This window comes from Camellia sinensis, chromosome 9 (genome assembly GCF_055761805.1).
Source record: "Camellia sinensis isolate YWXY chromosome 9, ASM5576180v1, whole genome shotgun sequence".
In the NCBI taxonomy this organism is placed as follows: Eukaryota; Viridiplantae; Streptophyta; class Magnoliopsida; order Ericales; family Theaceae; genus Camellia; species Camellia sinensis.
The window spans coordinates 18,104,042-18,130,582 of NC_138969.1; positions in this window are offsets into that span (position 1 = coordinate 18,104,042).

A 26,541-nucleotide genomic window follows, 5' to 3' on the forward strand; every position below is an offset into this window, starting at 1 on the left:
CATACACTACTTTCCCTCTGCTGCTGTCAACTGCAGGTTTCAGCAGGAATATTTGGCTGGCCGGCAGTGTTGAGTGCCGACCGGCAAAGAATGTTTGGCCGAGAGCACAATATTTAGCCGATGAGAGTATTCCCATGGCCGGTAGTATATTCTTTTGGCCGGTAACATTCCACAACGCTCAAGGAGCAGTTCTGGGGACTTTCAGAATTTTTAGAGGGGTAAGGCAATATAAACCGAGGCAATAGTGCTATGGCAGCGAGTTTCCGGGCGAGACGAGTCAAGCATGCATCATTCACGCATCCCGAGACAGGGCTGTGGCCACATTCTTTCTGCATTTAATTTGTTAATTAATTAGGAATTCTGTAATAATTAATTTAGTATTATTTATTCGGACTGTAATATTTATTCGGACCCTCCGAGTGAGGGAAATTGTGTAATAAGTGTGCGTGAGTGTGTGTATGTCTCCCAACCCCACGTCTTTCTTCCCTTTTATTTACTAGCTTTCGATGGTTAGTCTAGGGCATGCTTCAATTAGCATATAGTATGATAGCATGTTTGCATCCATTCATTCGTCTTACATGCACCGGGCTCGGTATATCATACTAACTGCACTTGTATTTCAATTCCAAGTTGAATACATGTTTAGTTGCAGCATTTTCACATGCCATCTTTAGGATAGCCGAGCCTATTGTAGTTGCATCTTGCATGTGTTGCATTAGCCATCTCAACATGAGCTAGGATCATGCACATGATTACTAACTAGCTTCTGTTCTGGCTTGGAGTACTCGGTAAGCATTTATGCTTTAGCATACCGCATGCGTGTGAGTGTTGCCATAATAGCATGATTACCATGAGGCTAGCTGTTTATGTGATATAACGGCTTGAATGCCTGTGGATGGAGGTTGAATTAACTAAATTGGGATAATGCATTAAAACTGTGAGTTTTAAGCCCACTAGATAGTGGCAAAATCATCTTTTCTAAGGCCCACCTGAGGGTGGCGAAATCTACATTTTTAGCCTACTTGCGAGTAGCAAACCATTTTCAAAACAAGCATGAAATGTTTTGTTCCAATTTAGGCGATTTGGTCTATACTTGTTTGCTGTGCGCATAACATAGTAATTCTAGGCTAATAACCGGAATAAGAACACATAACGTTTTCAAAAATAGATATCATGGTTAGTAGAGACCGATCTTCGAATCGGGCGAGAGGGGTGCTCATAGCTGACCTTCCCCAATTGTACCCAAGTTCCCGAGCTGAGGCAACTTTGGTGATGACGGACACGTGGCCTTAGGCAAACGAGTCAGGGTTTCCTAAATTTCCCAAAATAAAATATTTAGGTGGCGACTCTGTATCTGGCAAAGCAGCCCATGTTTGGCACTTCTTTCAGACAAATTTGTTTTCAAAAACGATTTGCCAGATTTGGACTCTTTGATGATTCATCGGTCTTGCATTGCACTTTGCGAGATTAGATACAGGACCGTGACACAAATTGAGTCCGAACTGTAGCATGAGGCCTGAGGGCGCGTCTACAGTTTCTGGCGACTCTGCTAGGGAATCTTAGAGACCTTGACTCGAACTCATGATATCCTGTTTTGATTTCATTTATGTGTCTCTTTGCATTGCATGTGCATTGGTGCGCCTAGGACACCGTGTTTGCCATCTGCCATTCCTGAATGGTTTGCCGGAGGCTTGACTTTGTCAAAGCATGCCATAAGGCTGACCGGTTGTGGGCTCTGACAATATGGGAACACAAACCCCGGTTTTACTAGGGCACCCTGTTCGACCATTCAACCTAGTGCATATCGAAATCCATAATGACTATTCCAAACTAGGACAGGTTACTTACCCGATGTTAGGTTGTTTGAAAACTACTGCGTGCATAGTGAAACCCTAGCTCCTGACAAAAATAGGACAGGAAAACCCTACCTCTCCATAGGCGTGTTTTGGCTCTCACTTGCTTGTTATGTGCTTTTAGAGTGCGTCTTTACAGGGAATGCATGTATCAGTTTACAAGTTTGAGTATCAGGCCTGTGGGCACCGGGATTAGTATTTGGGAAATCAGTTTTACCTGAGGGTATTAGTTTATAGGCAGAATCTTGGACAGAATTCAGTAGAGAGCACAGTTATTCGGCTGCTCATATCTGTTTTGGTGAAATCACGCTAAGATACTGCATGTTTTCTCTTTTGCCAGGGCGTAGTCTTGGAACCATAGCTTCAGAAGGCTCCAATATTCCCCGAGGTTCATCAGACTTGTGCTGATAGACTTTGTCAGGTCAGAGATTCAGTTCAAGGGCAAATCAGTGTTCCTCCGCCAGAGGTAGGGTAAAAGGGCCAGTCAAGCACAGATCACCAGTTCAACAGTTACCAGATCAGTGGCCCATATCCACCCCACTAGTGAATAGTCAGGCTGAGGCCTTAGTTTTTATCAGTTTTTAGTCACTCCACCAGTCAGTCAGCCAGAACAGCAGAACATGGCAGGGATGGAGGAAATAATGCGTCAACTCTAAGAAAGCATAAAACTCATACAGCAAGACGCTGCCCGCCAGACGAAATTTGCCAAACAGCAAGCTGCAATCATGGCCCAGCAGGCTGAGTTAATCACCAGGCTGCAACAGTAAAATGGAGCATCTGCTTCGCATCAAGCTCCTCCCTCACCAGGAGCTCCAACACTTGGGGAGACACCAAATGTCCAGGAAGGTACGGACATTCCGACGGGGCTGGCTCCGCCCCCAATCCTACCCCAATTATCCAAAACACCCACCAACCTGCCGGATTCTCTCTTTGAGTCAGAGGTGGACCCCACAACATTGAAGGTGAGCAAGCTTGAAAAGCTGTTCAAGAAATCTCAGGGCGTTAAGTCCATCCCGGACATTGAGGATGTGTATACCGACGTGGCTGTGACGCTGCCGGATAGGTTCAAAATGCCGCAAATTGATCGCTTCGACAGATCTGGGGACCCCATGGTGCATCTCCGGCTATTTTCAGGTATACTACGGCTAATGGGCCTCACCAGACCACAAAAGCTTTCACTATTCGGCCGGACCCTCTCAGGTGTGGCCGCTATCTGGTATGCGAAGTTAGAGGATGATGTTAAGCGGAGTTGGGATGAAATGGCCGAGGCCTTTGTCGCACAATACTCTTATAATACCCAAATCGAGATTACGACCCGAGATCTCGAAACAACAAGACAGGAGCCTAAGGAGAGCTTCTCGGATTTCGTAACTCGGTGGAGGGCGGAGGCTTCGATGATGACCCTGAGGCCTACCGACAAAGACCAAATCAGGATGATTGTGCGCAATCTCCAGCCAAAACTGATGCAGAAAATGATTGTTATCCCCTTCCCTACCTTTTCAGATTTACATGAGATGGGGGTATAAATTGAGGATGCTATTAAGTAGGGCCTCATTGACCAGGAGAAGAAGCAGCCCAGGAGGGAGTTTTCCCGCAATTCGAATGCGACCACCAGCGGTGATACAGCTGCAAGATCTTCTGAAGTGGGCATGGTCACCACCACCACATCAAAAACAGCTACCCCATTCACCGGTGTGTCCGGAAGTAGCTCACAGAAAACCAAATATCCACCTCGAGTTAAGAGGGTTTTTACCCCACTTTATATGCCTTTGTCAAAGGCTCTAGAGGCCTTACTTCGGAAGGGATATCTGAAACCATTGGAACAACGACCTCTACCCGATCCTATCCCTCCAAAGCATGACCACACTAAATACTGTGCCTACCATCAACAAACCGGTCATGACACTGACAGTTACTTTCGTCTTCGCCACGATGTATAAGATCTGTTTGACAACAAGGTCATCGCCGCACCAGCTCAGCAAAGTCTATCGGCACTTGATTAGTGAACTTGTGGGGGATAATGTGATGTGATCAAGGGATGAACCACCTGCGGGCGGCGCTCAGTTTACTCCCGATGTGGCGTATGGCACGCACTGTTTTGAGCATTTGTGAATGCTAGTTTTTGTACTTTTTGACTTGGGTATTGGGTCAGTCTTGTTATTTTGTATATAGTCAGTCTTTTTGTACTGAGTCAGTCGGGTCTGTCGTGTTGTATCGAGTCAGTCCTGTTTTGTTAGAATCGGGTGATTTCGGGGGTGTTACCTCGGACATCAATTGCTTGTTTTGTGTTTGTCTTTTTGTTTTCTTTTGAGTTTGTTTCTACCTTGGGGCCAGTAATGCCAACAGATTTTGAATGAAACAGCAGTGATTTTCACACCCTTGTGTTTGCTTCTGCCTTGCGCCAGTTGTGCCAGAAGTTTGAATGAAACGGCAGTACTTTTTACCTGCTCTACTGTGCCTTGAAATCATTGTATTGACCTAAGCTTTTCAAAACTTTTTCTAACACTGCGGTGAAAACAAAGAGGAAGGAATTCCTCGGGTTTTGCAAAAATTTGATCAATTGAGAGAAAGAGAGGCATGCTAAGCCCTTAATGAATGAGATCACGCTTGTTAATGTGAGTACTGAGAAGGATCCTGGGTTGATCCATATTGGTTCTACATTGTCTTCAGCGCGAGCGACCAGTCGCTTCCTTAAAAGATTTCAAAAAATGTTTTGCGCGGTCCTGCGAAGACCTGTGTGGAATCGCTCTTGAGATTGTGCAGCTTAGCATCGCTCTCAGTCTCGAGACTCGACCCCTTGCTTTCGAACCTTGAACTTAGATTCAGAATGTTCAACAGTTAACCACCATGAAAGGCCCGTGTGGCCGAATCAGAAGCAGCCCTCGAACTAGGGGCAGGAAAGTTAGATCAAGAAGATCAGATGTCATCAAAAGGAGCTTGCAAAGCTAGATCAGAAGCACCCCTCGAACTAGGGGCAAAAGATGCCAGATTGTGCTCAAAGAGCCGAAGATGGATCATTCCACAAATCAATGAAGATCGGCAAGAATGCCAAACCCCAGAAGGGAGGAAAGAAGAAGACATTGCTAAAGGACAACCGAGTTCCCATCCACAACACTAGGGGAAAATTCACCCTCCATTGGATGGACTTGTACATCGTTAGGGAACGACAGCCATTCTCTTGGATTCAGATGATTTCAGGATCTCAAAACCATTTGACATGGACAAAGCTACACTTTTACCCTTGAGAGGCTCGCTGGGCCGAAAACCCGGAAGGGCGACCCAGGCAAAAGTTAGAGCAAGAAAAAGAAGAAAAGCGAACAAAGAAAAAGAAGAGAAAAGAAAGGAAAAAAAATGAAGAAAATAAAAAGAAAAGATGAAAAAGAAAAGAAAAGAACAAAAAGAATTGAAAAGAAGAAAAACAGAGCTCGCAAGGTTGAAAACCTGGAAGGGCGGCCTTGGCAAAAGTTAGAGCGCAAAAAAGGAGAGGTTAATACCCGAGTGTACCTTACCCCCGAACTACGTAAGGCTTGATTCCCATCATTGGGATACGTAGGCAACTTCATCCCGAAGTCCAGCCATAAAACACTTCAAATTCGATTGTGTCCATGTATTGGTTTTGGTCATCTTTGCCTTCTCTGTGTCCGAGAGTTCGGTTGTGATCGACACTCTGAGGACTGATTACAATGCGCTGTGATGCTATCCAAACAAGGGGCAACTTTCCGTTGCCGTACACTATGCCGTAGTGCTATTCAAACAAGGGGCAACTTTCCGTTGCCATGTAATATCCTTCAGACAAGGGGCAATTTTCCATTGTTTATGGGTCCGAGGTCGTGCATCTCAAGAGTAGGTTCCGTGCTCGTTGAGCAGTGGTCGTTTGCGAAAATAGTTTTTGAGAATTTTTACTGAGGTTGACTAATTTTCTCAAAAAGTATTTCATTTTTCAAAACTAGACCACTTCTTGGACCCATAAAAGGAAAATTTTCAGTACTCATAGCCTGACTTGCATGATTTTAAATCAGAAAATTGAACAAGCATGTTAATCTAACTCCCATGTTGGTCAAAATTGTTTTAACAGAAAGCCAAAAACAAAAAATGGTCAAAATGATGAACTAGGGGCACAGTTGAGTCAGGTGTTCTGTCTTTTCCCCATTGTCAACACACTTGCTAGAAAGGGCACTCTATCTGCCAGAAAGGGCATTCTACCTGCCAGAAAGGGGGACCACTAAAGCTGACCACAAAAGGGCAGAAAGCTCTCACCTCCTCCAAGCAACGAGGTATCAAGCCAAGTGCGAAGCACGAACTGGAATGGATCAAGATATCCCACTCCCTCATATGGACAGATCTAACCATGTCCAAACTCCCCGACAGAGCATCATCAACCGATGTTAGCTGCAGATTTGCTACACATCTTGTTGTAGCACAACCCCTCTATGGGAGAAACTCACTGTTGTGAGCAGAAGAAAGAGGATCTAGCAGGATGCTAACGGCATGAGCCCGTAACTTCCTGTTCATCCATCAACCACCCAGGGGAGGGATAAAAAATGAGAGATTGAAGAATAGAGAGATGTGCGATGAGAGAAAAAGTGAGAAAAGGGCTTTTTCAGAAAAATAGAGATTGAGTGCCAGAGTGATGTGAGAATCACAAATGAGAAAGGGTAGGAACCAATACCCGAAGAGACTGGCTCCTCGCGAACTGAGAGGTCTCTCATCTTTGTAACACGTCTGTGTGTCGTGTCTCTTGTTTTTTGGTTTGTTTCGATTCTTGTTTTGAGTCGTTTCAAGTGTCTGTGTTTGTGTTTAGGTTGTTTACCTTTTGTCTTTCGTTGTTGAGTCGTTTTGACTGTGGTCAGTTGTAGGCTCGATACCCAATTGAGAACTTCTCTCACTTTCAAAAAAATCGTTTTGTGCTTAGAGTGCCGTGTCGTTCTCTGCATTTGTGCAAAACAAGATTTTGTTCTTTCAAAAACTGCAGGGTTCAACCCAGGTCACGTGAGAACAGTAAAACCAGGACCTATCTGAAGCTACATGGGTTTCGGACTGCAAAGCAAAAAAAAGAGGAAATGTCGAGCATCTGAGTTTGTTTTAACTTCAGTGAGTTCTGAGATTGCATTCCATGTGTACCTCTTCAGGTCTTGCCAATGCTCCGAAGTATGAGTGTGCCTCTACCTCAAGCTCAAGATCAAGTCTGCTTCAAGCTAGAATGGCGATCAAAAGTGCTCTCCCTGAGTACCATTCCCTACCAGAGGCATCTCGGCTGTGTTCGCAATGAGTTCCTAGGAGACCAACTGCGACGGTGGAAACTAGAGTTCGAATGGCTGCTGTCTAGAACGCAAAGGTTCGGGATTTCCGAGACTAAAGTCTGGTTTAAATACCCAGGGGTGTATCTCCGACTTAAAATCTGTATGGAAGCCTCATAGGTTGAGATAGCATGTATGCACCTCAATTCTGGATACCGAACCAACCTAGTCTGTCACCCTGTTGGAGAATAGGAAAAGTTGTGAATATGATCAGGAAGAAAGGCAGCATCCAAAGTGTTCTACGTGAAGAACCATTGTCAGTATTCCAGAGCCTTTGTACTGTCAGTTGAAGGTAAGTGTTCGAAGAGCACGAGGGGAAATCCCCATCAGAGTAGAGCGGTTCATCGCCACTCACCCCATGAGGTGCTTTCTAAAGCGCCATTATGCTTGTTTATCACGTTCCTTAAACATCATGCATTGTATTGCATTGTATCTATCAAGTTTCTTTCTCATTCATGCACGATATTGTATGTACGGTTCATTCAAAGAAGTTCTGTTTGAGATCATTTATTCAGTGTATCAATCACACTTCATTTACTCAGTGCATCAATCACACTTCACTTTCTTCATTTACTTAGTGTATCAATCACACTTCACTTCCTTCATTCGCTTAGTGTATCAATCACACTTCATTTATTTAGTGTATCAATCACACTCTCTTCACTTAGTGTGTCAATTACATCTCTTTCATTTTCTGTGTTTATCACACACATTCTCATTTTTTGTATCAATCACACTTTACTCAGTTTGTGTATCGATCACACTCCACTTCATTCACTTTTGTGTATCCATCACACACATTCTCATTTTGTGTATCTACTATGCACATATTCACTTTAGTGTATCTATCACATACATTCTCCTTTAGTGTATCCATCACACTTGTTCACTAAGTGCATCTATCACACTTCGTGTTCACATTTATAATATCAATCATACTCTGTTCACATAGTGCATCTATCACACTTTGTGTTCATTTTCAGTATATCTATCATAGTTTGTTCACTTAGTGCATCTATCACATTTCGTGTTCACCTTTTGTGTATCTATCACACTTGTTCACTAAGTGCATCTATCACACTTCGTGTTCACCTTTAGTGTATCCATCACACTTGTTCACTAAGTGCATCTATCACACTTCGTGTTCACCTTTTGTGTATCCATCACACTTGTTCATTAAGTGCATTTATCACACTTCGTGTTCACCTTTAGTGTATCCATCGCACTTGTTCACACTTCGTGTTCACATTTAGTATATCAATCATACTCTGTTCACATAGTGCATCTATCACACTTTGTGTTCATTTTCAGTATATCAATCATACTCCATTCACTAAGTGCATCTATCACTTCGTGTTCACATTTAGTATATCAATCATACTCTGTTCACTAAGTGCATCTATCACACTTTGTGTTCATTTTCAGTATATCAATCATACTCTGTTCACTAAGAGCATCTATCACACTTCGTGTTCACATTTATTATATCAATCATACTATGTTCACATAGTGCATCTATCACACTTTGTGTTCATTTTTAGTATATCTATCATACTCTGTTCACTTAGTGCATCTATCACACCTTGCGTTCACCCTTTGTGTATCTATCACACGTGCTTACTCACTTTGTGTATCTATCACACGTTCGCTTTGTGTATCTATTACACATGCACACTGTATTCGCAGTGAGAATTGCATAATTCTCTTACATCCTTTATGTACTGTAGTGTAGTTTGGTGTATGCTAGCTTAAAACTGTCGCATGTTATGCTTCGTTACAGCTTTCTTTGCATGATCATAAGTTCTGTTCGGCTCCTTGCATTGTCTTTTGCATTTTGCCCCGGCCTGCGGGCGCATACCTTTGTTGTTTTGTATGTTTGTCTATGTCTTCGGCCTTGTCAAAAATGGGTCGTCTCCGGGCTTTGACATTCACTCCCGTCATCTTATGACTTCCGAGTTTTGTCAAAGAGGGGCAACTGTAGATACCCCATTTTTGACCGTCCTCAAGACTTGGACGTCACCGTTTGAACACTCGGTGATCATCCTTGTTTGTGTTCGTCTTGAGTTCCCGGAGGCCTCGGCTACGCGCCTTGCCTCAGGATCTCTCGGCTCGACTATTTTGCGTTTGGTTTTGCACCAAGAGCTTGTGGATGTGTTCCTGAGGGAAGGGGATGGCCTGTCGACCAAGCCTCCTGCCCACCGGCCACCTTGCTTTTCAATCGGCCAAATGTGATGGCCGGCCGGCCAGTTTGGCTGCCAGTCGGCCACTTTGATGGCCGGTCAGCCAAGTGTGGTTTTCAACAGATATCTCTGTAGACAGCTGGCACAACTGTCATTCTAGGCCATACCCCAGCCCATACCTGGACGTGGGTGTTCTGAGGAGCTGCAGATTGATATATATCTATATCAATCAAGCTCTCTCAAGAAAAAGAAGAAAAAAAAACAAAAAAAGAAAAAATGAGGAGATACAACTTTGAGCAAAAAAAAAATCTCTCTCTCTCTACATTTTCTGCCTCTCTCTCTAAGGTTTAGGGCTTGTTTGTGCTCAAAAGTGCATTTTCTTTGCACTTTTGCACACAAACACCTAGTTCTCTACTCCCTTTATTGAGCTGAGGTCCTTGGAGGTGATTTTTGGGGTGATTTGAAGCCTTTTTTTGGTCCAAAAGTTGCTGATTTGCTGCTGTGCTTCAAGGGTGAGCTTTTTACCTCTTTTAAGCCTTGTTTTCATAGCTTGTTTTGCCATATTTGCATGCTGTTTTAGACTTACCTCTCAACTAAAAAAAGTCTTGTTTTTAAGTCCCTAACATGTTTGTTTGAGGTCATTTTGGTGTTAGGGGTGATCTACCCCCTTTTGAGCTTTGTTTTGCCTTGTTTTGGGCCACTTTTGTTGACCTTCGAGCTAGTCTTTTCTTGGCCTTTTAACCACTGAATTCTAGAGGAATTTCAATGGTGGGGATGGGGTTTTGAGGTCCCAAATGGGTGGGGGTTGTACCCCCTCCCTTGCTTTTGTCGGTTTGTGTTAATGGCTCACCAAATGAGCTTGTGTTTCCATCTTCTTGAGCCCTTGTTTGAGCATGTTTTTGTGACTTTTTAGACATACCTTGACTCTGTTTTTTCTTGGTTTGGTCACCCCTTGCATGCTTCTAATACTTGTAGTGTAATCCTACTTGAGGCTCACCAACGTGACATGTTTCTCAAGCATGATTTGGCTCCTCTTCAGCATGTTTTTGGTAGTATTTTGGCATGTCATAACCCTGTTTTGCATTGGTTCAGACACCTCTCGTATGCTCCATGTACTTGTAGTGCAATCCTCTCTCTAGCCTTAATGTGTATCATGTGTTTAGACCATCTTTCTAGCATATTTTGGCTTAGCTCTGAGAAGATTTTGTCCATGTTTTGCCATGCTTTAGCTCTATTTTGGGTTGGTTAGAGCATCCCTCATTTTCTTCTTGCACTTGTAGTGTAAATCATGCTTATTGGCCTACTTTGCTTGACATTTTACCCTTTCATTCTAGCATGTATTGCTTGTGTTTAAGCATGGTTTTGGCATTGTTATGGCATGCTTAGGGACTGTTTTGAGGCATCCTTGGTCACATGACATTGTTGCATGCTTGTTGAATAGTTCACGGTTTGCATAATATGACACGCTCATGTTGCATTAGTCTTGCTTGCATGTTTGCATCCCATCCCTCTTGATCAAACATGATGGAGGTTGGGGCCCCTTTGTATGTTTTGTGTGCATTTCATTTTACATTGAAATTGCATACTTGGCCTTTTGGGCCATCATGCATCGAAATGCGCAATTGATGCCCCGAGGGTCGAGGGCCACGCTCTCTTGAGTCCATAACATGATAGAGAGTGTGTCCATGCATACATTTTCTTGAAAATTCCCTGCCATACACTGCTTTCCCTCTGCTGCCGTCAACTGCAGGTTTCAGCTGGAATATTTGGCCGACCGGCAGTGTTGAGTGCTGACCGGCAAAGAATGTTTGGCCGAGAGCACAATATTTAGCCGATGAGAGTATTCCCATGGCCGGTAGTATATTCTTTTGGCCGGTAACATTCCACAACGCTCAAGGAGCAGTTTTGGGGACTTTCAGAATTTTTAGAGGGGCAAGGCAGTATAAACAGAGGCAATAGTGCTATGGTAGCGAGTTTCCGGGCGAGACGAGTCAAGCATGCATCATTCACGCATCCCGAGGCAGGGCTGTGGCCACATTCTTTCTACATTTAATTTGTTAATTAATTAGAAATTCTGTAGTAATTAATTTAGTATTATTTATTCGGACTGTAATATTTATTCGTACCCTCCGAGTGAGGGCAATTGTGTAATAAGTGTGCGTGAGTGTGTGTATGTCTCCCAACCCCACGTCTTTCTTCCCTTTTATTTACTAGCTTTCGATGGTTAGTCTAGGGCATGCTTCAATTAGCATATAGTATGATAGCATGTTGGCATCCATTCATTCGTCTTACATGCACCGGGCTCGGTACATCATACTTACTGCACTTGTATTTCAATTCCAAGTTGAATACCTGTTAGTTGCAGCATTTTCACATGCCATCTTTAGGATAGCCGAGCCTATTGTAGTTGCATCTTGCATGTGTTGCATTAGCCATCTCAACATGAACTAGGATCATGCACATGATTACTAACTAGCTTCTGTTTTGGCTTGGAGTACTCGGTAAGCATTTATGCTTTAGCATACCGCATGCGTGTGAATGTTGCCATAATAGCATGATTACCATGAGGCTAGTTGTTTATGTGATATAACTGCTTGAATGCCTGTGGATGGTGGTTGAATTAACTAAATTGGGATAACGCATTAAAACTGTGAGTTTTAAGCCCACTAGATAGTGGCAAAATCATCTTTTCTAAGGCCCACCTGAGGGTGGCGAAATCTACATTTTTAGCCTACTTGCGAGTAGCAAACCATTTTCAAAACAAGCATGAAATGTTTTGTTCCAATTTAGGCGATTTGGTCTATACTTATTTGCTGTGCGCATAACATAGTAATTCTAGGCTAATAACCGAAATAAGAACACATAACGTTTTCAAAAACAGATATCATGGTTAGTAGAGGCCGATCTTCGAATCGGGCGAGAGGTGGTGCTCATAGCTGACCTTCCCCAATCGTACCCAAGTTCCCAAGCCAAGGCAACTTTGGTGATGACGGATATGTGGCCTTAGGCAAACGAGTCAGGGTTTCCTAAATTTCCCAAAATAAAATATTTAGGTGGCGACTCTGTATCTGGCAAAGCAGTCCATGTTTGGCACTTCTTTAAAAAAAATCGGTTTTCAAAAACGATTTGCCAGATTTGGACTCTTTGATGATTCATCGGTCTTGCATTGCACTCTGCGAGATTAGATACAGGACTGTGACACTAATTGAGTCCGAACTGTAGCATGAGGCCCGAGGGCGCGTCTACAAATAGGCTCGGCTACTAGCATGGCATGTGAGTCAATTCAAGGCATGTGATAAAGCACGTATTCGAGTAAGGAATTTGAAATTGACATTGACTAGTATGATGAGCCAAACCCTTATGCATGCAAAACGAATGGATGTAAATCATGGAAAATGCTAAGGAAAATATGATGCTATGCAAACACGGTAAGCATATAAATAAAAGGGTGAAAGAAATAAGGGTTGGAAGATATACACAATATTAAAATTTTTCCCTCATACAAGAGCATCCGAATGAATGTCCTAATTAACTAATTATTACAATACCGAATTAACTAATTAATTAACTAGCTATTACAAGTTTTGAATGAAGCTACTAATTAATCACAACGTACTACTATTTAAGCATTAATGTGACGGGCCACCGGAAGTGAAGAATGATATATGCATGAATGAAAACATCCGCACAAAAAACTCCTATGTTTTGCTACCAGAAACTATTTTGTTCGCAGCCAGAAAATAATTCTATTTTTGCCTCAACTTCTGCTCTATTCTGTCATGAAAATGACACTGCTTGTAAAACAAAAAGTGGCCGGCCGGCCTTGCAAAGTGGTTGGCAGGATGACATGTTGGCCCGTTGGCCACTATTTTGGGGTTCTGTTCTGCTGGCACAGAATTGAAACATGGCAAAAACAGAGTGTTTCAGGGGATGTTTATCCCTTCTTCCCCTCCCTATCATGAAACTGATCAAAAGAAGAGTAGACTCGATTCACAAGCCATCAATTGTTGCAAGGTTGTTGCATGATGATTTTTGAATCAATTGGACAAAAAGATCAACGAATGAAAATAAAAAAAGACCAACAAGACCTCCTCCCTATCATGGAGTTACCTCAAGAGAAGCGGTAGACATTGATTCTTGCCTCATTATCATCACTAAAAAGTGTGAAATGACTCAAGATTCAATTGGTTCAATATAACGTCCGATTGAACCTAACTCAATTTTATTATCTTGTGCCTCTTTTAGTCCAATTTTAGTAGCCATTTTTATTACTTTTCCATTCTTTAATCATTTTGTCCAAAAGTGATAATTACTTCCACTAATGAAGAGAAATGTCAAACAAGAAGTTGTTCTTGGCATAAGAGAGATGTAATGCCTTGGTGATGAACCTCCGAAGAGATTAAACCATTAAGTATGGAAGGTCTCTTTCTCATGCCTTAAACAACAATCAATTGTTTGAAATAACTCTTAAAAAAAAAAAAACAAGAAATGAGGGAGGTTGCAAAGATGATTATTACAACTGTGAGTATATGTATGAAACCTATGAAATAAGAGCTATCAACTCAAATAGGTTAGTGTCTAAGGCCTAAACCACCAAACTTATGAGGACTTACAATAACACAAGCATAATATTAAAAGCATAAATCAAGTAAACACATTAAAACTGTCCCAAAACTCCTAAAACATTGCTGGAATTAGTACGAAAAGGCTACAAAAAGTGAGCTAAAATAAGAGAGAAATAAAGCTAGTAAGCAAGCCTAAGCAGGGATGGCTAGCCCCTCCACTTTTTGGACTTTAAAACCACATGTTTTAGCCTCTGAAAACTCTGAAAAATAGTGGCCAAGAGTTGGGAAACAAGTGGGAAACACAAGGATAAAAGCTTATGGAATAAGGTTCAAAGAATGGTGGTTAACCCCTCTACCTTTGGTAGCTTTAAATCACAAATTTCAACCCACCAAAACAGTCCAAAAATAGTATGAAAAATAACAAGAAAAGAGAAGGAAGAAGCAGTGTAAAGATGGCAAAAGTTATACCTCTTGAAGAGGAACTACTTTTTGTTCACAAACCACAAGATATTTACTGTGAAGAGCTGAAATTTTAGCTCAAGAACCTCAACAAAGAGACTCAAATTTTTAGTTTAGGGAGTGTATGTATATTGCAAGATAAAAAGGGATAGTGTTTGGCAAGTTTTTAGTTCTTCACAAAATTTTCTAACCTAAAATCAAGAGGGGTGGTCATATATATATAGAAAAACAGATGCCTCTGTCGAACACAGCTGTATTGGGACAGCTGGTGCAAGGTATGGGCATGGGGGGATAACTGGCAATAAATATATGTTCTTCTGCTAAACATGGCCGACCGGCCATAAAGGGGACGGCCGGCCAATAAATTCTTGCCTGCTGGCCACCTTTTGGCCAGCAGACCTTTAAGTGATCAGGTTAGAAAAAATTAGGTTTTGGTTCAAAGGAGGAACAAGGTTTTAAGCTCTTAAACTCAAAACCAAAGCTCTTTGCTAAAGAAATTGAATTGTTTGTATAGCATAATATTTCATCATCAAGTGTTCACCATGAGGCGCCCAAGTCTTAAGGGCGGTCAAAAATGGAGTGTTTACACCCTTCTTCGTCAATCTAGTCAAATGTGCGGCTAGTCTAGAGAAGTCCCTTACGAAGCGACGATAATACCCGGCTAACCGTAGGACACTTTGGATTTCAAATGCATTCTTAGGTTGTTCCTAATCTTGTATGACCTCTATTTTAGAAGAATCCACCGTTACCTTCTCCCTACACAACATGCCTAAAAAATTTTACCTCCGTTAACCAAAATTCACATTTCTCAAATTTAGCATACAATTGGTGCACCCTAAGCAAGTCAAGCACTATCCAGAAGTGTTTCTCATGTTCTTCCTTGGAGGTTGAATAAATCAAGATGTCATCCACAAAGACAACCACAAAACGGTCTAAAAATTCCCAGAAGCCTCGATTCATCAAGTCTATGAAGGAAGTAGGGGCATTGGTCAAACTGAAAGGCATTACTAGGAATTCATAATGGCCATAACGTGTACGAAATGCCATTTTCTAAATGTCCTCCTCTCTAACTTTACACTAATAATACCCTAACCTCAAGTCTATCTTCGAAAAATAACGAGACCCCTTAAATTGGTCAAACAAGTCATCTATTCTAGGTAGAGGGTACTTGTTCTTAACGGTAACTCTATTCAATTTGCGATTATCAATACACAACCGCAAGGACCCAACCTTCTTCTTCGCAAAGAGTGCTGACGCCCCCCGAGGTGATGTACTAGGATGAACGAAGCCCTTGTCTAAAAGTTCTTGAAGTTGGATCTTCAACTCATGCAACTCGGCGGGTGCAAATCAATAAGGTGCCATGGAAATTGGTGCCGTGCCAGACACTAAATCAGTAGAGAATTCAATCTCCCGATGAGGTGGTAACCCGATAAGATCTTTAGGGAAAACATCAGGGTACTCACAAACAACCCTTGGTAAATCATCCCGAACCACATCGTTGTCACTACCCAAGAAAGTTGCAAGGAGACAATTTAACTCACCCTAACCACATGAGTCATATACTGGTGACAACACTCTATCAGCTTGGTCTCCCAGAAAATAAAAGCAATCTCCACTCGAGGTGCACACCGTAATCTTTTGACAGTAACAATCAATAATGACACGATACGAAAATAACCAATCCATGCCCAAAATAACATCGAAGCTCAACATGTCTAATAATGCAAATGTAACAGGAAGTCGGCGACTGGCAATCCCTATCTCACAACCTCGACATCCTTGGTCTAAAACCACTTCACCTCCAACAGGTGACTCTACCCTAAGCGGCGATGCTAACCGAGCCACTTCTAACCCCAATACTGATGCGAATGAAGACAAAATAAAAAATACGATGCACCAGTATCAATCAACACATTAGCAATAGAATTGTAAACAACAAAATAACCTCTCACAACAGAGGACCCTGACAACAGCTCTGACGTTGTAATATCATACACACGTCCCTGTGGCCTCTAATCAACCTGCTCATCTCTCAGAGCATAGGCCTGTTGTACTGACTGAGCCGATGTGGCTCCCTAGTTATCTCTAGTAGTCTGAACTGAATGAGTTTACTAGTGACTCTGTGTCTGCCTTGACCCTGATGTGCCTCGTAACTGCGGACAAGCTCTCCTCAAGTGCCCTGATTGACCACACTGAAAACACGTAGGCCCTTGTCCTCTAATCTAGGACTGACTCTGAGATCCATTAGGTGTAGGTGGTGGTGGTGGTAACAACTGCTGCCTTCCTCCCTTCTGTGGGCAAACACCAACTTTGTGACCCTGCTGGCTACACTTGAAACAACAAAACCCACCTCGAGCACTCTTTCCCAGGCTAGAGCTAGGCAATGGAAAAATGAATCTAGTCTGTTGAGATTGAAGCTGGGATGAAGCAAAGCCCTTGTTTTTCTTCCTATGTTTGAAGTCCCTTTGTGACTCTTGATCCCTAGGCCTCGAACCCCGAAGTCTTTCCTCCTTGGCCTACACTGTAATCTCTACATGTGTCGCCGTCTCCACAAGATAGTCTAGTTCCGGATCATGTTCTCGAAAACTTTAAACAAAATCTTCGTTCTCAACCTTTTCTCAAATTCTATGCAACGGTGTTGCTCCGCTGCCACCAACTCCAGTGCGAACTGGGACAAATTAGTGAAAGCTGCTTCAAACTTGGTGACAGATAGGTTCAGTTGTTTGAGGCTTTGAAATTCTCACCTCAATCTCTCCCTAGCAGTGGGAGATAGATACTTGTCTTGGTAAGCGGTAACAAAAGCTTCCCATGTTCGCTCAACCCTGCTTTTGGCGTATTTCCACCATTGGCCTATATCTCCTTTCAAATAGTAGCTCAATAAGGTCACACTAATCTCACCATACTCAATGTAGAGCATTGCAAACGTCTTCACTGTTTGCTCTAACCATTCAATTGCCTTCTTATGCTCCGGATCCCCATAGAACTCATCTGGTTTAGCCCTAAAAAATTCCCCAGTAAGAAAAGTCGCTCTAGTCTTTACGGCATTTTCTCAGGCTTGATTTTCTGCCCTCAACGTGTTCATCGACTCCCTCAAGGTCCCCACCATTTCTCGGGCTAGAGCGCCCATAGTGGCTTGACCCACTTGCTCCGGGACTCCTTATCCCATTTTCTCGGCCATATTAGGTTGACCCCCTTGCTCGGCCACATTAGCTTGGCCAAACCCCTTTTCCTACACTAGAACTTCATGGACTGGTACCTCATGAACACCTCTGCGAGGCCTACCACGCCTCCCGCCTCTACCACCATGTGCACGACCTCCATTTGACATCCTAATTAACGACCAGAATGAACAACTTAGCACCACAACACATATGTGCTCGCAACTTGATCTCACACGTCTCATCACAAAATTTATAAGTTTCCATATCATGTAAACACTTAGTTTCACTCCACATAAACATTTAGTCACATAAACACATATGGATTACTTATTTACGATGAAATTTGTCCCATGAAATACCAACAGTTTTTATTAGAATGAGCATTAATCAAGTGCCCTTCTAATAGAACTTCAAGGGATTTAATAGGCGCACACAACATCTTAAAAGATCAATCCCATATCCATCTAGTCATATAAGCATGCTATCACATAACACTTAAAGCATGGAACATCTCCTAATTTAGCGAAATGAACCCACTGTGGAAAAATAATCACTTCCCGCGAGCCCCAAGTATTCAAATCCGGTAGCTTTGATACCAAGTTGTAACACTCCCAAAATATTAAGCCAGGGAAAGCTCATAAATACCATCAAGATCATATTCCGATTCAATAACTTCCACTACCTAGGGGTGTCCGCAATTCGGATTGGGACGATTTGCGGTTCGGCTTGGACCCACCCGAATTTATGCGGTTTGGAAAAAAGTCAACCCGCAACTGTCCGTAGTGCGATTTGCGGTTTGTGTGGATAGGGTTCGCGGATGTGCGGGCGGTTACGGGTGGTTTGCGGATTTGACTTTTTTTTAAAAAAATTATTTTTGAGTCTTTTTTTTTTTTTTCATTTTGTCAATATTTTATTTTGGGCCTTTTTTCCCCATTTTCTAAAATGCTCCAACATTAATAATTAATGAATTTAAATTTATAAAAAAAAAAAGAAAAAAAACAACAAAATCAATTCCTAACCCAAACAAATCATTCAAAATCCTACATTCATCGTTAAGTTGCATTCATCCTACATTCATCATTCCTAACCTAAATAAAAAAGAAGAAGAAGTAATTCTTCATTAACTTACATTCATCCAAAATGCAATTAAAAAACTAAAAAAAAAAAAAAAATTGTTGTCAAACTTCATTCGATTCAAACCCATGAAATAAAATAAAAATATTTGTAAGATATCAAACTTCATCATGAATCACATCCAATCCAACTTTCAAAAATTCCAATTCCATGCATTATTTGATGAACCCTGCACAAAAATAAACTGAAAAATATAAACTTTAATATTCAATCTTCATAATTCCTTTGACAAAAAAAGTGTAAAATAATAGAAAAATGAAAAGATAAACAAATGTCTATATATTGCATCTGAATATAGTAAGAAATTGTGTTGAGTATATAAAAAAATTACCAATGAACAAATGGATATTAAAGTTCAATTATAGCATCAACATTATAGGTTAAACTTGAAGATGAGCTTGACTCCAAAGTACCTAATTAGGAGTCAACGTGAGAAGATTAATAAAACATACATTAGAAAATGAACAACACAAATAAAAATGAAGATAAATAAATTCTCATATTACCTAAGTCATATTGCTCAAATTTCTCCACATCATCCATCGCCTTTCGAAGAGAAATTGGAAGGTTGCTTCAAAGCCAATTTTGAATACATACAAGAGCTTCAACCATAGAAGACGAGAGTGAACTATGAAATGGGTCAAGAATACGACCCCTTCTCCCCCCCTCCGGCGCGCGTACTAAAAGCCGACTCCGACACAACAGTAGAAATAGGCATGGCCAACGCATCCCTTGCAAGTTGCGATAATTCTCTATATTTGGTTGCATTCACCTTCCAATAATCCAAAATCTCAAATGTTTGATTCTTTGCAAAATGTTCAACCTGGGATAAATATTGTTCCAATTCCAACTTAGATCCACTAGTGCATCACCCCTCTAAATAGGAATTAAATTGGGAGTCAACCAAAGAATAGGGATCATCATCATCATCATCATCTTCCACCATATTCACAACTTCACTCACACTTGGGAGTTTCTTATTTGAAGGATAAAGTGTGACATAATGGCTATAAAAACGACTCAAATAACTCTTAACCTTGTCTACCATATCTTCCACCGTCTTATTATCTCCAAGAAATAAATTTGAAAAGCAAAACTCCAAGTATGTCATTTTTTTGGTAGGATCAAGAACAACCGCAACATACAATAACAAATTGACCTTACTCTCATCTCCCAATACTTGCTAAACTTTTGTTTTATAGTCTTTGCCATTGTGCTCAGAGTATCATCCTCCTCCAAAATTAATTGGTTAATTTTGCTTTCAATAACAAACATTTCTTTGTAAAAAGCATTGGAAGTGACAAAGAGAGACCCCGAAAATTTCTTAGTTGCAAGATAAAATAATTTTAAAAACCTCAAAAAAATTCTACATTTTTTCCAATCCAACTCATTCGGACTTCTCCTTATGACACCGTTAACATCCTTGAAATAAGGTTCAAAGTTGGAATCCACAAACATCAAGCGGTTAAAAGCTTTCTTATACTTTTCGGTGGCCTCTAACATCAAATAGGTAGAGTTCCACCTAATTGGTACATCTAGGCATACAAGAGCTTTTGAATCAAGCTTGAGTGTGGTCGCACACTTCTTAAAAATATCAGGCCTATGAGGAGAAGACCTTACATATCTCACTGCAAGTCTAATGTTGGCAATAGAATCGTCCATTTCTTTCAACCCATCACTCACAACGAGATTAAGAATATGTGCACAACAACGCATATGAATAAACTCATGTTGGAAAATGGTCCCCTTCTAATCTTTGGTAATCATTTTCAAACATTAAATGGTAAGATTATTAGAACTAGCATTATTAACTATTAAGGTGAATATGCTATCAATGTTCCACTCAATCAAACATGACTCAATTGTTTGACCTAATGTTTCTCCTTTGTGATCCTCAACTTGTTGAAAATTTATGATTCCTTTTTGAAGTTTCCAGTTATCATCAATGAAATGAGCAGTCAAACACATGTAACACAAATTTTGAATAGATGTTCAAGTGTCTGTAGTAACATAAGGCTCACTTGGACCGGGAATACTTGAGCCGGTGCATTAGTCAACCCAAAAGGCATTACCAGGAATTCATAGTGGCCATAACGCGTACGAAAGGCTGTTTTCTGGATGTCCTCCTCCCGGACTGTCAATTGATGATACCCTGACCTCAAATCTATCTTTTAGAAGCAACGAGACCCTCTAAGTTGGTCAAACAAATCATCTATTCTGGGTAGAGGATACTTGTTCTTAATGGTAACTCGATTCAACTTGCGGTAATCAATACACAACCGCAATGATCTATCCTTCTTCTTCACAAAGAGAGTTAGTGCTCCCCAAGGCGATGTACTAGGGCGAATGCAGCCCTTGTCTAAAAGTTCTTGGAGTTGAATCTTCATCTCATGTAATTCGGCTGGTGCAAATCTATACGGTGCTATAGAAATTGATGTTGTGCCAGGCACTAAGTCAATGGAGAACTCTATCTCCTGGTGGGGTGGCAAACTAGTAAGATCCTTAGGAAAGACCTCGGAATATTCATGAACTAACCTTGGTAATTCAACGCGGGCCCCGTCACTCTCACCACTCAAGAGTGTTGCAAGAAGGCCACTAAGCTTGCTCCTACTATGAGGGTCAAAGACTGGCGACAAGACCCTATCAACTCGGTTCCCCAGAAAGTAAAAACAATCACCACCTGAGGTGCAAACTATAACTCTCTGATGGTAACAATCTATCACAGCTCGATACGAACACAACCAGTCCATGCCTAGAATGACATCAAAACTTGACATGTCTAGCAATACAAAAGCAAATGAAAGTCGACGCCCCGCAACTTCTATCTTGCAATCATGACACCCCTGGTCTAAATCAATCATACCCCCAACAGGTGATTCTACTCTTAGCGGTGACGCTAACTGTGCCACCTCTAACCCCAATGCAGAAACAAAAGCAGCAGATATAAATGAATGAGATGCATCCGTGTCTATCAATACATTAGCCAAAGTATTGCACACAACAAAAATACCTCTCACAACTGAGGTTCTCGGTAACAGCTCTGGCACGGTAACAGTATACACACGCCCCTGTGGCCCCTGATGAACTTGCTCCCCTCTTGGAGCATAGGCCTGATGCACTGATTGAGCCGAAGTGGCTCCCTGATTAGCTCGTGAAGTCTGAGCTGAATGAGCCTGCTGGTGGCTCTGAGTCTGCCTCGACCCTGATGCACCAAGTGCGCCTCCCAACTGTGGGCAGGTTCTCTTCATATGCCCTGGCTGACCACACTGGTAACAATTAAACCCTTGTCCCCTATTCTAGGACTGAGACTGACTTTGTGATCGGTTAGGTGGTGGTGGTGACAACATCAACTGCCCTTCTCCTTTTTGTGGGCACGAAAAGGCTTTGTGATCTGGCTAGCCACACTTGAAACACAAAAAGCCACTATGAGTACTCTTTCCCGGGCCTACACTAGGCAAAGGAAAAGTAGATCGAGACTGTTGTGGTTGGGACTGGGATGAAAAGGTACCCCTGGTCCTCTTACTCTGTCTAAAGTCTCCTTGAGACTCTTGGCCCCTAGACCTCGAATTTCGAAGCCTCTCCTCCTCGGCTTGCACGGAAACCTCTACGTATGCCGTCGACTCTACAAGAGGGTCATAGTTTCAAATCATGTTCCCAACAATCTTGAAGAAAATTTTGGTTTTTAACTTTTTCTCGAATTCAATGCAACGACGCTCTTCCGTTGCCACCAACTCTGGTGAAAATCTAGATAAACTAGAGAAGACTGCCTCGAACTCGGCCACGGTTATGTCGAGTTGTTTGAGGTCCTTGAACTCTTGTCTCAATCTCTCCCTAGCAGCAGGAGGTAAATGTTTATCTTGGAAAGCAACTACAAAGGCTTCCCATGTTGGCTCCACTCTACTCTTGGCATACTTCCACCACTAACCCGTATCCCCTTTAAGGTAGTAACTCGCTAGAGTCACCCTTAGCTCGCTATCATCAATGTGAAGTATCTCAAATGTCTTCACTGTTTGCTCGAGCCACGCATCCACTTTCTTGGGCTCTGGACCACCATGGAACTCATCCGCTTTAGCCGGCAAAAACTCCCTAGTAAGAAAACTCGCCCTTGACTCTACAATGTTCTCTCGGGCTTGATTCTCTACTTTTAACAAATTCATAGACTCCCTCAAAGCTCCCGCCATTTCTTGGGCTAGAGCTCCCATTGCGGTTTGACCCGCTTGTTCTACTTGTTCGGCCACATTAGCTTGGCCTGACTCTTCTTCTTGCACCGAAACCTCATAGGCCAGTATTGCATGTACACCTCAGCGAGCCCTACCACGCCTCCCGCCTCTACCACCACGGGTTTGACCTCGTCCTGACATCCTATAAAGGACAATAGAAATGATTTAGCACACTAACCCATACGTGCCCGCAATTTACCTCACACGTCTAATCACCGCAATTCTATACATTTCACTACTATATAGACATTTCAATATTATTCTACATAAGCACTTAGTCATGTAAACACATACGGATTATTCTTTCATGATGAAATTCGTCCCACAAAAAACCAAGAATTCTTAGTTGAACGAGTATTGATCAAGTACCCTTATAAAATGACCTTAAGGAATTTAACAAACACAAACAACATCCAAAAAGTCCAACCCCATACCCACATAGCCACATAAGCATGTTATCACATAATCACAAAATATGTGACATCTTCCTATCATGCAATCTATCATGCAACATGAACCCATTGTGGTCAAATAACCACTTCCCACGAGTTCCAAGTATTCAAACCCGATAGCTCTGATACCAAGTTTGAACGCCCCAATTTTGATGCCCAAAAGGTAATACAATAGTCATGGCTCTTTAGAGTAAAACTGATAATAAATCCTCATACTTGCATTACATGATGTAAATGGTCCTCATGCGATAATACAATTGATCCAACAACGATTAATTAAACAACAAATACCCCAAAGGGTTTACAAATTTCCAAGGCTTAAGCCTGGTTACACATAACGGTTATTCAAACCCACACATATAAAGCCCTTGGCTTGCCATCAGAGTCACAGCAAATGAGCAAATTATGCTCTCCGCACACACTTCCACGCCTTCATTTAGGAAGAATCACCACATCCTTTCCTGCACAAAAATCTTGTAGGGTGAGCATAAAGTCCAGTAGAGAATTCTTAACAAAGTATAAACATTTTACACAAGTCTCAAGAGATGGAATGCTTATGCCATGCCATGCCTTTTTGAAAGTAAAACACAACTTCATCTTTTGAAAACCAACATGTTCAATGATGTTATGCCATTTTAACTGCTCAACATTTATCCAATTTTATTCGAGGGGCAGTAAATACAACTCTGGTAATCCCTAGGTCAGTGTTTGCAAGTAGACTATACAAGTACTACCAATTTGTCATTTTTACCAGTATCAACTGGAGGGCTCGACACCCATAATCTGTCATTTTACCAGCATTGCCTGGAAGGCTCGACACCTATTTTCTACACTACCTTTCAAGACTTACCACTGTATTTACCCCAAAACCATTTCAAGAAAACTTGTTTCTCAACATTCTTTTCTCAATGTAAGTTTTCAAATCAACTTTCAAAATTCAATGTAATCAAATGAATTGATATGTCAATGTAACAATAATCAATACATTACAACAATTCTTCCATTTCCAATTCTTCCCCACAATGCTACCATTGTGATCAATTTCCCTTTTTCTCCTTGCCATGCAATTTCACAAGATGAACAAATATACATTTATTTCAATTCATCCGAGGAATAACACATCCTCCAAAATCCGAGCATTTTCAACAAATTAGCTATTTCACGACTAAATCAACATTTTGATTAATAATTTTCAAAATGAACAACAACTCTTATATTTCTCAAAATTTATCATTTACACAACATAAACAAGAAATTTTCCAAAACATCACTTATTTTGGGCATTCAAAAAAAAAATATAACAATATCAACCATGGATTTTCAACTTCCTTCAAAAATGCCAAATTTCTAGGTTTTCTCACCAAAACCATCCATCTTCAAACATTTGAGAAAAATCCCACCAAAACCCTCTTTCTTCTATTTTTAAGGAAACAAGAAAGTATACCCATTTTCAAAAATTTGTCATCTTCTTGAATCAACTACCCATTTTCAAAGAAAATCAAAGGATGATTTCAAAATCATCTAGATCTTGCAAAAACATATATATAACTCAAAAAAAATCCCTACCTCAAGTTTGAAGAAGAAATGAGTTGGAAACCCCAAAATCAACGGCGATGAAACTCGATCTCCGCCGCACACAACGTAGCTCTCGTCTAGACAACCAACTTTGATGAAGAACTTAGATCTAAATCCCAAGGGATTTGATGAAATCAAAGATCATAGGATGTTTGGTAGAGGTTTTTAGAGAGAAGGGAGAGCAAACAACAATTTTAGAGAGAGAGAGAGAGAGAGAGAGAGATAGAAAATGAGATACACTTCAGCCCAAAGAGAAGAAAATGAGAAAATTTCGGATCCACCTACCCCCGCACATGTGAAGCCCCTTCCCGCACGTACGGAGCGTGCCTCCCGCATGTGCGGCCCTCATCCTCGCACATGCGGCCCTCTTCCCCACACCTCACTTCCGCATGTGCAATTTTAGCAGTGTGCTGCCCCAACTCTCCCCTAAAATCCGCACATGCGGCCTCACAGCCCGCACGTGCGGCCCTCTTCCGCACGTGCGGCCCAAGATCCCCGCACATACGGCCCTGATTCTCAGCCTGAAATTTCCTCGGTTTAACTCCCGATGCTCCGGACCGATCTCGCACTCTCCGGGACAAATGAAATCCAACACCGGAGTAAAAAAGGACGAGAACTTTTGAGAAAAACTTCTAAACATAGCGAACTCAAACGAACAACAAGACTCCAAGTGTAACTCGTCCTCTAACAAGGTAAACCCAAAAGGTAAACAAAAGGAACAAGAAACGCACAACGAAACCGGTCGTCACATTAACCGATACCAAACTACACCCCATATCCGGACCTACCAACATATTTACCCCAAAACAATTCACAATGAGTTTGTTTCACAAAACATTTCTTTTCTCAAAGCCATAATTCTCAAATGCAATTCGAATTTAATGATGACAATAATAAAATGGAATCTCCATGCAACATGCATCAATGCATAATATAAATTTCCATTTTTCCTTTCAATTTCACCACACAATCTTCTATTGTGATCAAAATTTCCATATCTCTAATCAATGTAACATCATAATACATTTTAGAAGAGATAATATAACAACATCACTATTCTTATATTTTTCACATATTAATCATCATTTATGAAATGTGGTCTTTTCAAGACAAACAACAACAAGCTATTCCTCAAGCTTCCCAAACCAACAATTCTCACTTTCTCATGACATTTTCTCATTATACATAATCGTGAAAATGTCTCAATCATATATTCATCATAATACTTGTCAAGTATCAAATTCATAACACCTTAACATATTCTAAAAAATCCCCAAATTTCTTGGGTTTTCCACAAAATTAGGTTCCTCCGCATTATTGAAAGAGTTTCCAAGACAACACTCATTTTTAACAATATAGCTCGTATCCTCAAGAGTTTTTAGAAAACATTGAGAAAATTCACTTTTAAAACCATCAAGACTCATGAGCCAAAATCAAAGTTTAATACGACAAGAGGAAGTTTCAAAATCAACATAAACTTGCAAAAAAATATATATATAACTCAAAGAAAATCCCTATCTCAGGCTTGGTAGAAGAAGACGAGAATAACCCTAAAAATGAAAGTTGGAGATAACACGATCCGATCGGTAAGAATGTAGACCTCGTCGTCCTCTTCGATTTGGTGTAAAAAGCTCTATCAAATTCT